The sequence below is a fragment of the Sorghum bicolor genome, chromosome 9 (assembly GCF_000003195.3).
Source record: "Sorghum bicolor cultivar BTx623 chromosome 9, Sorghum_bicolor_NCBIv3, whole genome shotgun sequence".
NCBI classification, from domain to species: domain Eukaryota; kingdom Viridiplantae; phylum Streptophyta; class Magnoliopsida; order Poales; family Poaceae; genus Sorghum; species Sorghum bicolor.
The window spans coordinates 46,277,602-46,289,606 of record NC_012878.2 but is presented as its reverse complement, the minus strand read 5'-3'; positions in this window follow the sequence as shown (position 1 = coordinate 46,289,606).

The window sequence follows — 12,005 nt, the reverse complement described above, 5'->3', positions numbered from 1 at the left end:
AGAAAGAAGCATTTGCAATCTATACATCATATCAATTAGAAATCAAGGAAAATCGACAATGTCTCTCTTGCTCTTGGTGCCTTAACTGTGGCCTACAAACATACAGGTCTATCATCAAATAGTGAATAATCAGGTGAGAATAAAGAAACGAAGGGAAGATTTTGTTCTCACCTAAAAGAAATGAAAGGATTAGAAGAGGGAGATAATTTTCAGTTAGTAAAGTTTGGTAAAATTTGGAAACCATTAAATAAATTGCGAAATCCAACATGTGGGAAAGACGGGTAGAAGAACTGTAAAAGGTAAAGTTTGGCAACCATCACTACCACAATCCTGAATTACCTTGAGTACTGGAATTTTCTTGAGGGCCAAACCAAAATTGCCAAGTAAAGTATAGTTTTCTTGGTGGCGCTACTGAGCTCGCAAGGAAACATATATTCCTTAGAGGTTGAAGTAATCCTCCAAGGAATATGGGTGTTACCTTGGTGGTTTCTAATCACCTATGAGGAAATGATATATTTTGAAAGTGTTATTATTTTTCACCAAGAAAATTACCATTTGTTTGAGTGTTGTTATAACCATCAAAAAATTGTCATTTCCTTGGATGTTTATAGAAACACCCAGGGATATTATTACACTTTTTCTTGAGTGTTCTTGCAAAACATCCAAGGAAATTGCATGTTTCTTAGGATTTGCCTTAAACAACATGGTACATATTTTCTTCTAGACTATTGAGAGTACATGCCACTAGTTATACATTTTGGCAACCATTTTGGCTCACTTAAACACATGTGATACACTACATTGCTGCCATCAACAAGTAGCCCTATAGTTCCATCATATACTTAGTACACATGTTCCCCTGAGATGTTTTGTGGAGCGATTTGTACTTTGTGCAAGTTATATTAGAGTGCAATATATTATGGATTATATGTATTGAATTATTTAATAATTAGTTTTCTTAACTGACATGTGTCTATAGCCACTTATTAGTTAACAAACATTATTGGTTTCCCACACACAGTTTCTCACAAAAGTGTGTTGTTGTGCTATGTGACATTACTAGCATGCTAGTAGACACATTCATAAAGAGTCCTTGTTTGTCCATATAAATATGTAGTGGCCCTAATGAATATGTGGTTTCAATCATAGGTCCCTAACATTGTGTAGGGGGTGGAGTATCAGCTTGTTGTATACGTGTGGTTTCTATCACATGCCTCTTATAGTCACACTATCTTTGTTTTCTTGGTTTTCGTCATGCCCACCCAATCACAACGAAAGCATGGTGCCCTAATTGCTCAAGGAGGTGAATAATTCGTGATAGCACAAGAATTGTCGTGATGATGCGAAAGCACAACTAAAAGGGTTCGCAAATCCTATACATGTTAATGTTGAGATGAGAGCTCTGTGGCCGCAAGGAGCATCACCAGCTAAGCGCATAAGTGTTAAAGATCTCAAACTTCGCCTGTGTCTCAGGCATACGCAAAAGCCAGAACAAAGGGCTGGTGTTTTTAATTCATCTAATTTTGTGAATATAAGTTATTTCCTTTCCTGTGGAATTGAGAGTCTCAAGCCACAACAGATGGGCATGCCGTCTATAAAATAAATCCATGAAAATTAAAAAGAGGAAACTAGCCAACGACTTCTAAATGTTACAAGAAATGGTTACAACAAACAAATATAAAGTAAGGTGTCTAAAATAATTTTATTTTTCACATTTATATTTATTATAATGGGTCTCATATTTAGCTTGATGCTTTATATTATCAAAATCTAAGGTTCCTCGTGTTACCAGAAAACCAAAAACATAGATGTACACGATTTAGCAAAGAAAGAAAGAAAGAAAAAACACCATTCAGCGGCAAAAATTGGCAAACTCCCGTGTGACTGCGCCTGTGACGAGAAACCTTAGCTATCTAACCTTATCTCCAGCTGCCACCACTCAGCAAGATATATGAAGGTAAGTACCTTGGTATTATCAAGACTAGATGACACCCCACACGTGCTGCAGAAATTTTGTAGCACTATTACATAAGAAGAATTCATAGAGCAGCGAAAAATAAAATCATGTTTTTTTTATTTAATAAACATATGACTGCCACCATCTTATGTGCTTGTAGATACAGATGTTATGCCAAGAGACATAATAAGGTCTTGCTTCAGTCATATGTGCCATGAAAAATACTGCATTAGTAATGAAAGCAAGCAGCTCCATCTCAGATTATTTCCTTCTATATCCTTATCCAGATTAATTTTGTCTCATGGCCATAGGCAGATTCCATCACGTACCCTGCTCCTAGCCTCCCAATGACTCATGAATCTTTGTGCTTGGTGCCATCCTTCTATTCAATGCCTCTGTATTGTACGTCATTTGATGGGTAACTCCTCCAGACCTCGATGACAACCCTGCGACACATCAAAGCAGCTGTGTGGCTTGCAGCTTGAGCCTCCAGCCCGGCGATGCTATCTGTTAGCCACTCTAGCTCGTGATAAATCCCTCTGCTGGCAGCTGGCACCCTCCCATGCCATCCAGTGTTGAATCGAGATAGAATCGACTCACGAACAAAAATCAATGTGGATCTCATAAGATAAATAAAAACTCATCGTTGGATATAGTCCAACCTCTCCGCTTGCCCACACGACAACCTCGCCATCCCAGGCGCAACCTCGCTTTGATTTCTTACTGGAGGTGGCCTTATTGATCTGTCATGCGCTTGTTGGAGCCTAGGAGACGGGAAACAGAGAGTAAATATATAGTGTTAGGAATTGGAAGAGAGACAAACATAAAGAAACCAATGAGGCAAGAACTGGAGAGTGGAGACCAACTAATGTGACTGTTTATCTGCTTTACGTTTCACTACAATGCGGCTAGTGGGTTTTGCTCTAACGTTTGCAGTTTTGGAAATATAGAGCTGGTGCCACCACAAATAGGATTCTTCACCTACTAACTTGCACTGTGGGACCCTCGGATGATGTGGCTTCACGAAATTATAGAGAATTCATGTAGTGGGTTCCTCCTATTTAGGTATAGTAGATATATGAAGTTGATGGCATAGTTGTCAAACAACAACCAACATTTTCATGGAATAATTATTATTGGAAACAAGATGAGCATGGAATCTTCTATGCAAAAAGGTAAAGGCAGAGTGTTGGGCAAGTAATCTAGGTGGCCTAGGGTTCACCAAATCCCAAAGATAAGTTGGCATTCCCAAGATCATGAATTAATCCCTCTTTTCTGATTATTTAATCAATCCTTAAATTGTTAGTTGCACTTCATAACTAGAGCTCAAAACCTAGCTATCCCTAGCCTAGCATGTCAGCTAAACACCCCTAGAGACCTTTTAAACATGCATGCTAAAGATCACTCATAACTTTGGTTTGAATCAAACTTGAGCAACATGAACAATGAAAGACACATGTTCTATTGATGCATTTACAGAGTGTCTATCACATTTCATGGACAGCCCGTCAACACAATACTTAGCCAAAGATTCACAGTCAAGCACTTAGTCTTCACTATAATTGGATTTACAGATCATTCATTAAGATCTACAGATCATCTGCCAAGTTTTAAATTAATTTTACGGAGAACTTGAGAACAAAGAGTTCGCCATTGAGTGTCCATTAGGTTTTACAGAGCGTCCATGAGTGCAAACCACCTAAAATGACTAAGTCCTAGCACCATAGATCATTTTGTGCAACCACTTGTCAAACCACAGAGTGCTTAGCTTGTCAATTACACCAGAGCGTCAGTTACTTCAGCCACAACCAAAAATAAACTTGTTAGTCTTGGGAATTTATTCCATGGGGTGTTCGTTGATGTCCATGAATAGTTCATCAAATATTTTATAATGTTAAAATGTTTAACCCTCAATCATAGGACCTAACCACCCTATCACATGTTTAGATACAAATTGGCACAACACTAATCCACGGTTAGATATATCTTCCCAAGTTCTTCTTTATCTCAACTCAATAAATAAGTGAATATGGGGGTATAGACTGGTATACCCTCATGGATCTACATGGGCCGCACCAGAATAGACGGTCCAACTCGCCAGAACTGGTCACGTGGGCCATCAAGTTGGTCGGCGTGACATGTAGAGATTCAAAACCAAACTTGACGATCAAGAAAACTTGGTCGATTATAGTAGATTTCATATCTTATGTGGAATATAGAAGTTGTAGCCTATTAGATAAAAGTAATCTAGCTATGCAAATTCAAAGAGTGGGCACTATACGATGTTCTACTTGAACATAAAAGTAATCTAGTTATACTATAAGCATATAATCAAAGTAAACAATGAACAATATAATTGAGAACATAGATAATACATAGAGCAATTCCATATCAATTGTAGCTAACAAATAATTATAGAAAGATATAATAGAGGTTACAGAGGCTTTACTAAGCAACTTTCTTGATAGATCCAGAATCCAGGCAAAGCTTGCCTCCCTCTACTTCTAACCTATGTAGCTATGCTCTAAATTATGGTGGAACTGTGAGGAGACTAGGGTTTCTAACCATAATCACTTGATCAAATTGTTGGAGATAATTCTTCTTCTTTTCTCTTACCCTAGGGGTAGGGGCTTGCTTATATAGGCTGGTGGGATGAACCAGAGCCCTCAGATCAAACTGACATTGATCAACGCCGAAGATTGGACTACAATGGTGGTGGAGGAACCGATGTAGAAGCAGAAGGCACACAGGTGGGATCCTAGGTTGGCTTACCTGGGGTTGGTGTCATCCAACTTAGCCCTATGCCATGTGGCCCCCTTTTGGTGGGTCTCCTTCTCATATCTTCTAGAACCTTCTCAACTTCTGTGTCATGAAAAATATGATTTTTAGCCAGATGTTCTTCATATCTGTTGATGGTTCTTAAGTATCAATTTAATTATGAAATAAACAAGAGAAAGGACCAATATGCAAACAACACCTAGAATTAGGGTTTGATCTGACAGAATTCTATGAGTTTTGTTGTTTATCTGTTTCTGCAGGGGGTTATCAGGAAATAAGGAAGAAAGGCCCACATGTCGGGATGACATAGAGATATCAACGCACCGCGCGATTTTCTACCATCTAGAAGACTCCAGAAGCCATGGGAAGAAGATGGAGACCGAAAGGGGCCAGGCCCCCTGCTGGATGTCAATCGGGACTCTCTTCGCACGGGATGTTCCACCGACCTATTGGATCAAGAAAAACATAGTACCACCTCGCCTACCGACCCAAAAATGCATAGAGGAGGAGGACTATATAAGGAGACCCCCCTGGCCCCTCAAGAAGACATGAAGAAACTATCATAGAGATTGAGGGGTGCCCTCGAAGGAAAACCTCTTCTCTAATTAATATTTCTTTTTAGGCTTAGCAACCAATGTAAAGTAGAAATAGATCTTCTAGTTTCTACTAGATTGAGAGAGATAGAGTGGAGGTGTAGATTGGAGGAAGCCCGACCTGTCGGTGTCTACTCCAAGCTTGTACCAGCGGGATCAAGTTCTCCTAACCCGAAGCTTGCTCCTAGGATTCTTCAGTATTTCGACTTCTAAATTCTAGTAAGTTCTTGTTTTATTGTTCTTATGGTTTATGAGTTTACTTTAATCTCTTCGCGTAGAGTTTAGAGTAATCATTGCTGGCGTAAACGTGGTGTTTAGGCTGGGGTACTCATAGATATTCCCTGACTAGCTGGACCGTGGTAGTAGTGAGGAACGTGACAATTTCGAGTTACCTTTGCAGACCATATCTCGTTAGCAGGAAGGATAGGGTTTATAGGTGTGGGTTGAACATCCTTTGTGGTGTCTAGATTCCGTTAGCCTCCCCATTAGAACAGTAGATCATCCTTTCCAAGGTTAGAAGGAGACTACGGTTGCAGTCTTCTCTATTTATCACTCACATCGAAAGACATTCTTTGTGCCTAAAGGGTTAGTAGTAATAGACCGGTTAGTCAGATGCACTCTTTCTCCTAGTGGTAAAAAAATAAATACGATACTCTGGATAATTTCCCGGGTGAAGTGCTCACCGATATCCGTGCGCTTGCGGATCAATTCCTTATTGCGTTCCCAAATATCAACAATATCTTTCTCCTTTTCCTAATAAACCCCCTACAAAAATATAGTTTCACTAAAATTTCTGTGAGTTAACCCCTATTCTACATAGGTAATTCCTTTTATGCCCTTTTTGATGTTTGGTTGAGGGTTTATAATTGTAGTTATGGACTGTCAATATGAACGATGTGACGCGCAAAATGCTCCTACCTGGCGCGCCAACTATTGGTGTTTTGAAACTGCGATTGACTAGTGAATTTGTAATCTGCACGCCTAGGTTCGGATGGCGTGCAAAGAGGACACAAGGATGTATACTAGTTTGGACGGAATGTCCCAGCGTACAGTCAAGAGTTGCTCATGTTACTCTGCACGGTTTGTTTGCAGTAGGGCTTACAAATGGGTGAGAGAGGGAGAGGTCCCCCAAGTCTCTATGGAACATGAGTGTGTAAGCTGATACATGTGTAGGCTTGGTGGTTCGATCCTTAAGAAGGGTGCCTTGCCTCTCCTTTTTTAGGTCAAGGGGAGGGAACAAGTTATGAGTTCAATGAAGAAGAGTAAAAAGAGAGAGAGAGAAGCTAAAAGAGGAAAGAGAAGTCTTTTAGGGGCCGTCTCATCTCTTCCATGTCGTGTAGGTCCCACTGAATCTATTGACCTTATAGACCCTATAGATGATGATTGGGATGGTGTCATGCCGCTATCTCGTTGGCCACTATTGCCACGCACTCTCCCGGTTGATGGTATGGTCAAGCAGCTTCCAAGGTGGAGACCATGTCATAGTTTGTTCCATAGTACTCGTATTGTGGAGTGTTTTGACAGGAGAAGTATAGGGGTTGGTAGCACAGTGTCGATCTATGTCTACCTTTGGCAACGTGCGGCTTAGGTCCGAGGTGGTTGGAGGCGACATAAGCTTTATGACATGCGTCCTCCTTCGTCCAAGGGTCGTTCACCTTTGTCTAAGGGCCTTTATGCACAATGTCATCGGGCGAGGCAAAAATTCCCTTTGTGGGACTAAAAAGAGGGAGATCCACCTCTCCCTGGGGTCACGCGAAGTGGAGATTGCGCCCTCCGGGTCGGGCGAGGTGGAGACGCGCCCTTAGGGGTGGGCGAGGCAGGACCCAGTCCCCTAGGGTTGGGTGCGGTGGAGCTCGTTCCCTTGGGGGTCGGGTGAGACAGAGCTCGCACCTTTGGGTAAGGTTGTTTTGTCATCCTTAGCTATTGGCGGAACTTGGGACTAATGCTTGTTAAGGCACAAGCATTCGGTACCCTAATATTTATATCCGACAACATCATTGTATGATCCCTATATCTTTCTAAAATGCTATCATTCTATTTATATGGACCATTTAACCATGATGGATCCAAAACTTAGAAAAAATAATTACCCCTTTCTAAAATGACCATTTCCATGTGAATTAGTGAATAGAATAGTTATTAGGAACAAATTTATAAATGGGCAGTTAGGTCTTCAGGGGTATTACAAGTACTAGAACATCAGGCACCCTTCGGGCGCCCTACAATAATTTTAAAACAAAATCTATTATCCACATCTAATGGGCACGACTTTACAATTAGATGGTAATGCTAAGATTCAAATACAAACATTATATATATATATATATATATATATATATATATATAAAGTCATTGCCACCACCATCTAATTAAAATTTGGCATATCGAACCAATAGACGTAAAGTACAAATTAAGAAGCAATCACATATCTTCAATGTCTTCATAGTGCAGATAGCATGGTTTGTATGGCCATCTCAGCTACCGTATGTTTTAGCCATCCCATTGATAACCAGTGCAACCATCCTCTATTGATTAGGTATCTTTGCCTGCTTTGTAAATGGAAAAGGGTTACAGACACACTCAATTTCTCAAATACGAAATGGATCAGAGTACAAAATAATATATAAACTATGGCATTCACATTCTATTGGACCGTATTAATCTTAGGTAAATTTATCAGATAAAGACGCACGGTAAAACATCAATGAATGATAGATCAAACATATCAACAAGCAGAAAATTTATGAAAGTGAGAAAACCAATATACTGAAAATCATTTTGTACTCTTGTATAAAGCAAAAAAACATATCATAGCAATACCTTTTTATACATAAATTGCCCCATTTTAAGTACATGACATACAAAAGCCAAACCAGAACTTGTCTTAATTATTTGCAAAGTCGTTTCTCTTCACTGAGATTTTTATGAATCTTAATTTGGCAATGTTTTTAAGGTGTTAAGGCAAGGCGTGGTGACTGACTACCGTGTTACCGCTTTACGCTTAGGCAACTAAGGCGTGAGGCGAGGCCTTACTTTTAGGCAACTAAGGCGTGAGGCGACGCCTAAGCGACAAAAACACTGAATTTTGCATTTAATCAGTTGATCAGCACAATTCAGCTTTTGTTATCTTTAGCTTCCTTGGAGTATTACTTTTCTTGATGAAACCAACATTAAGATGGCCATAGTATTCTCCCTTGAGTTTGTCGCTGTACAGTAATTTCAGGTCCTATGCAATATTAAGATGTGCATAAGCTAAACAAACAATTTTGTTTCTACAGTTTTTAGATCACGGCTGCAAGGTAATTTAAGTTCTAGTAATTGTCAAAGTTAACTTAAAAAAATAATAGGTTCAAATTCGCATGCTAATGTGAGCTAAGGAACATAATGAGATGAAGGTACTAATAGGCATCACATCTGTAGAGAATGAAAATAGGATATTAGAGAACTATGGTTTTTTTATATTATCTTATTCTCTTATCTCCCACCCTTTTCTCTCTTCATCCAAAAATTATTACAAGCATCTATAGCCATTAATATATTCTTAATGATTTACCAAGACTGACTACCGCGGTAGGCGTGGTGAGTGACTACCGCGGTACCGCTTTACGCTTAGGCAACTAAGGCGTGAGGCGACACCTAAGCGACACCTTAAAAACACTGAATTTTGCATTTAATCAGTTGATCAGCACGAAATCTTTTCAGCTTTTGTTATCTTTAGCTTCCTTGGAGTATTACTTTTCTTGATGAAACCAACATTAAGATGGCCATAGTATTCTCCCTTGAGCTTGTCGCTGTACAGTAATTTCAGGTCCTATGCAATATTAAGATGTGCATAAGCTAAACAAACAATTTTGTTTCTACAGTTTTTAGATCACGGCTGCAAGGTAATTTAACTTCTAGTAATTGTCAAAGTTAACTTAAAAAATAATAGGTTCAAATTCGCATGCTAATGTGAGCTAAGGAACATAATGAGATGAAGGTACTAATAGGCATCACATCTGTAGAGAATGAAAATAGGACATTAGAGAACTATGGTTTTTTTATATTATCTTATTATCTTATCTCCCACCCTTTTCTCTCTTCAACCAGAAATTATTACAAGCATCTATAGCCATTAATATATTCTTAATGATTTACCAATAGTGAGGTATAGTGACAGAGATTAATCTTTTTATATCAGAGTTTGTTGTAGAGGATCACCTGCCTTCAGTTCAGATTTCTCTCTTCAACTAGAAAGTATTACAAGCATCTATAGCCATTAATATATTCTTAATGATTTACCAATAGTGAAGTATAATGACAGAGATTACTCTTGTTACCAGAGTTTGTAGTAGAGGATCACCTACCTTCAGTTCAGATGCAATGCTCAACTAAGCAACCTTGCACAAGAATCTGCAGCTACATCAGTGGTTGTATGTGTGCAGTGGAGTGTGTACCCTGATGTTTCTTTTGTTTAGGACGTGCTTCAGCTCCAAATGCTTCAAGACCAAAATTGAAAAGACCGATCTCGTGAACTAAAGAGGAAGAACCTGATACACAATAGGGAAGGGACACAACATGTTACCTTGCAACGAAGATGCTACTCAGTGATGCTGGAGACCATCCATCCCAATATCCACGGGGCTTGATCTCAAGGAGGGCGTCTGTCGTAGCTGCCTCACCGGCTATACACTACATCTACTAATGTGCCCACCTGGCTCGATGCAAGGTCAACAACATTTGACCTAGCCACCTAGGAACAAGTGTCAATGGTAATTTAATTCTCTGAGAAGAACGAAGATCTTCCTAGAATTAAGACAATAACAACTTAATCACATGAGCAAACCAATAATAGTGAGATTTGATGAACATATATGCAAAACAAAATCAAACGAGAAATTGATTCTATTCAAATTAGTTTATTGAAGTGCATAAAATTAAAAAGAATATGTAGAACCCAACCTACAATGTAATTGGACAATTGCATGCCAATATCAGCTCCCTGTCCACCCCCCTCTCCCATAAAGAGAGACGAACAAAAGAATTTAACAAGATTTCAACTAAAGAACCATGGAAAAATACAAGATATTAGTGAAGGATGTTACTGCAGCATTGATGTGCGTGAGCTCCCAAAAGTTTTCCATCTTTTACAAGATTTGGGGGAGGAAGCGGTTGGTACATTTGAGGAAAACATTAGTGCCAAAGACATCGCAGAGGGGCCGAAATGCTTGACATCCGAGGAGTCCTGCACCAGACCTAGATAACCCTGGGAGACCAAATGTTACGACTGTTCAGACACAAACACTAAAACCTCATATGTTACGATTGTTCAAACACAAACACTGAAACCTTGTGAGGACGAATAGAGCAGGATCTATGTGCTGACAAGTCGACCACGGGTGTCTTGCCATTGCCACCGCAACCAAGGCTGTCGAAGTTTACAATACGATTGGATAGCGCGTGGCACGGGAGGAGTAGGGGTATGCATAGCACGGTAGATAGAAGGGAGAGGGTGAGGGCGCAGTGGAGGAAAAAGAGGTCTTGGACGGTGCAGTCAGGTAGCGGCGAGGTGAGCGATGAGCTACCATGCTGAATCCCTCTCCCCATGTTGTATACTGTCGAATCACTCCAGAGCATAGGGCTCGCGTCGAGGCATGGCCGCTCAGGCACAGATCTGGAGGCCGACCGCATCCACGCATCCGTAGCCATCGAGATCGGAGCCGCTCGGTGGGCGAGTAGCGGCAGCGGGGGGAGAAGAAAGAGAAAGGAGACCAAAGAATGAGGAAAAGGGGGGTTAGGGTTCAGGCCGAGTGGAGGGGGCTCTCTGTAAAATATCAACCGAGGGGTTTTATGCAAGGAGAAGATAAATTTTGGATTTTCTCTTTGCGCCGAGTGGATTCAGAGCTGATGAACCAGACTATGGGTTAATTCCTTAGAAGATGGAGGGTGTTTCTGTGAAACCTATAGTGCCACATGTCGCCACGCGAAGGAGCCTCCCAGGCTCCGAATGCTGTGGATGAAGCAAAGTGGAGTAGGTTTTAATATCTTTCGATTTCTTATACAACTACTACTTCACGGCTACTACAACCAAACGACTTTCAACTTTTCTCGTAGCACTTAGCTCACAACAGCTTTTATTTCCACAGCTCACTATCCAACCAAACAAGACCGATGGTCCAGTAGGTTTCAGTGAGATTCATCAATCCAATTTTTCACATAAAGTCTCAGTCGCTATGACAAGGAAGGAAAAGCTAAAAAAGGGAAAGCAAAATTGGCAAAGAATCACTTGGGAACAGAATCACTTGAGATTCATCAATCCAATTTTTCACGTCGTTTAGCTGATAAGCCGTGGCAGAAATTATTGTTGGCTGATTTGTTGTGAGAGAAAAACAGTGTTGAATGGCTGACTCATTCAGCTGATAAGCTCAAGTGAACTAAGAGGCAGGGCACAACAGTCATTTCACATGACAAGTACAGATTGAAAGGGTCAGGTGGCTTGCCACATCATCAAAGCTGGCAAATATGTACTCCCTCCGTTCCAAATTATAAATCATTTTAACATTTTTTAGAGAGTCAAAACATCTCAAGTTTGACCAAAATTATAGAGAGAATTATAAAGATTTATGACATCAAATAAGTATACTATAAAAATATAATTAATGTAGAATTTAATGATCGGTATCTATTTGATATCATAA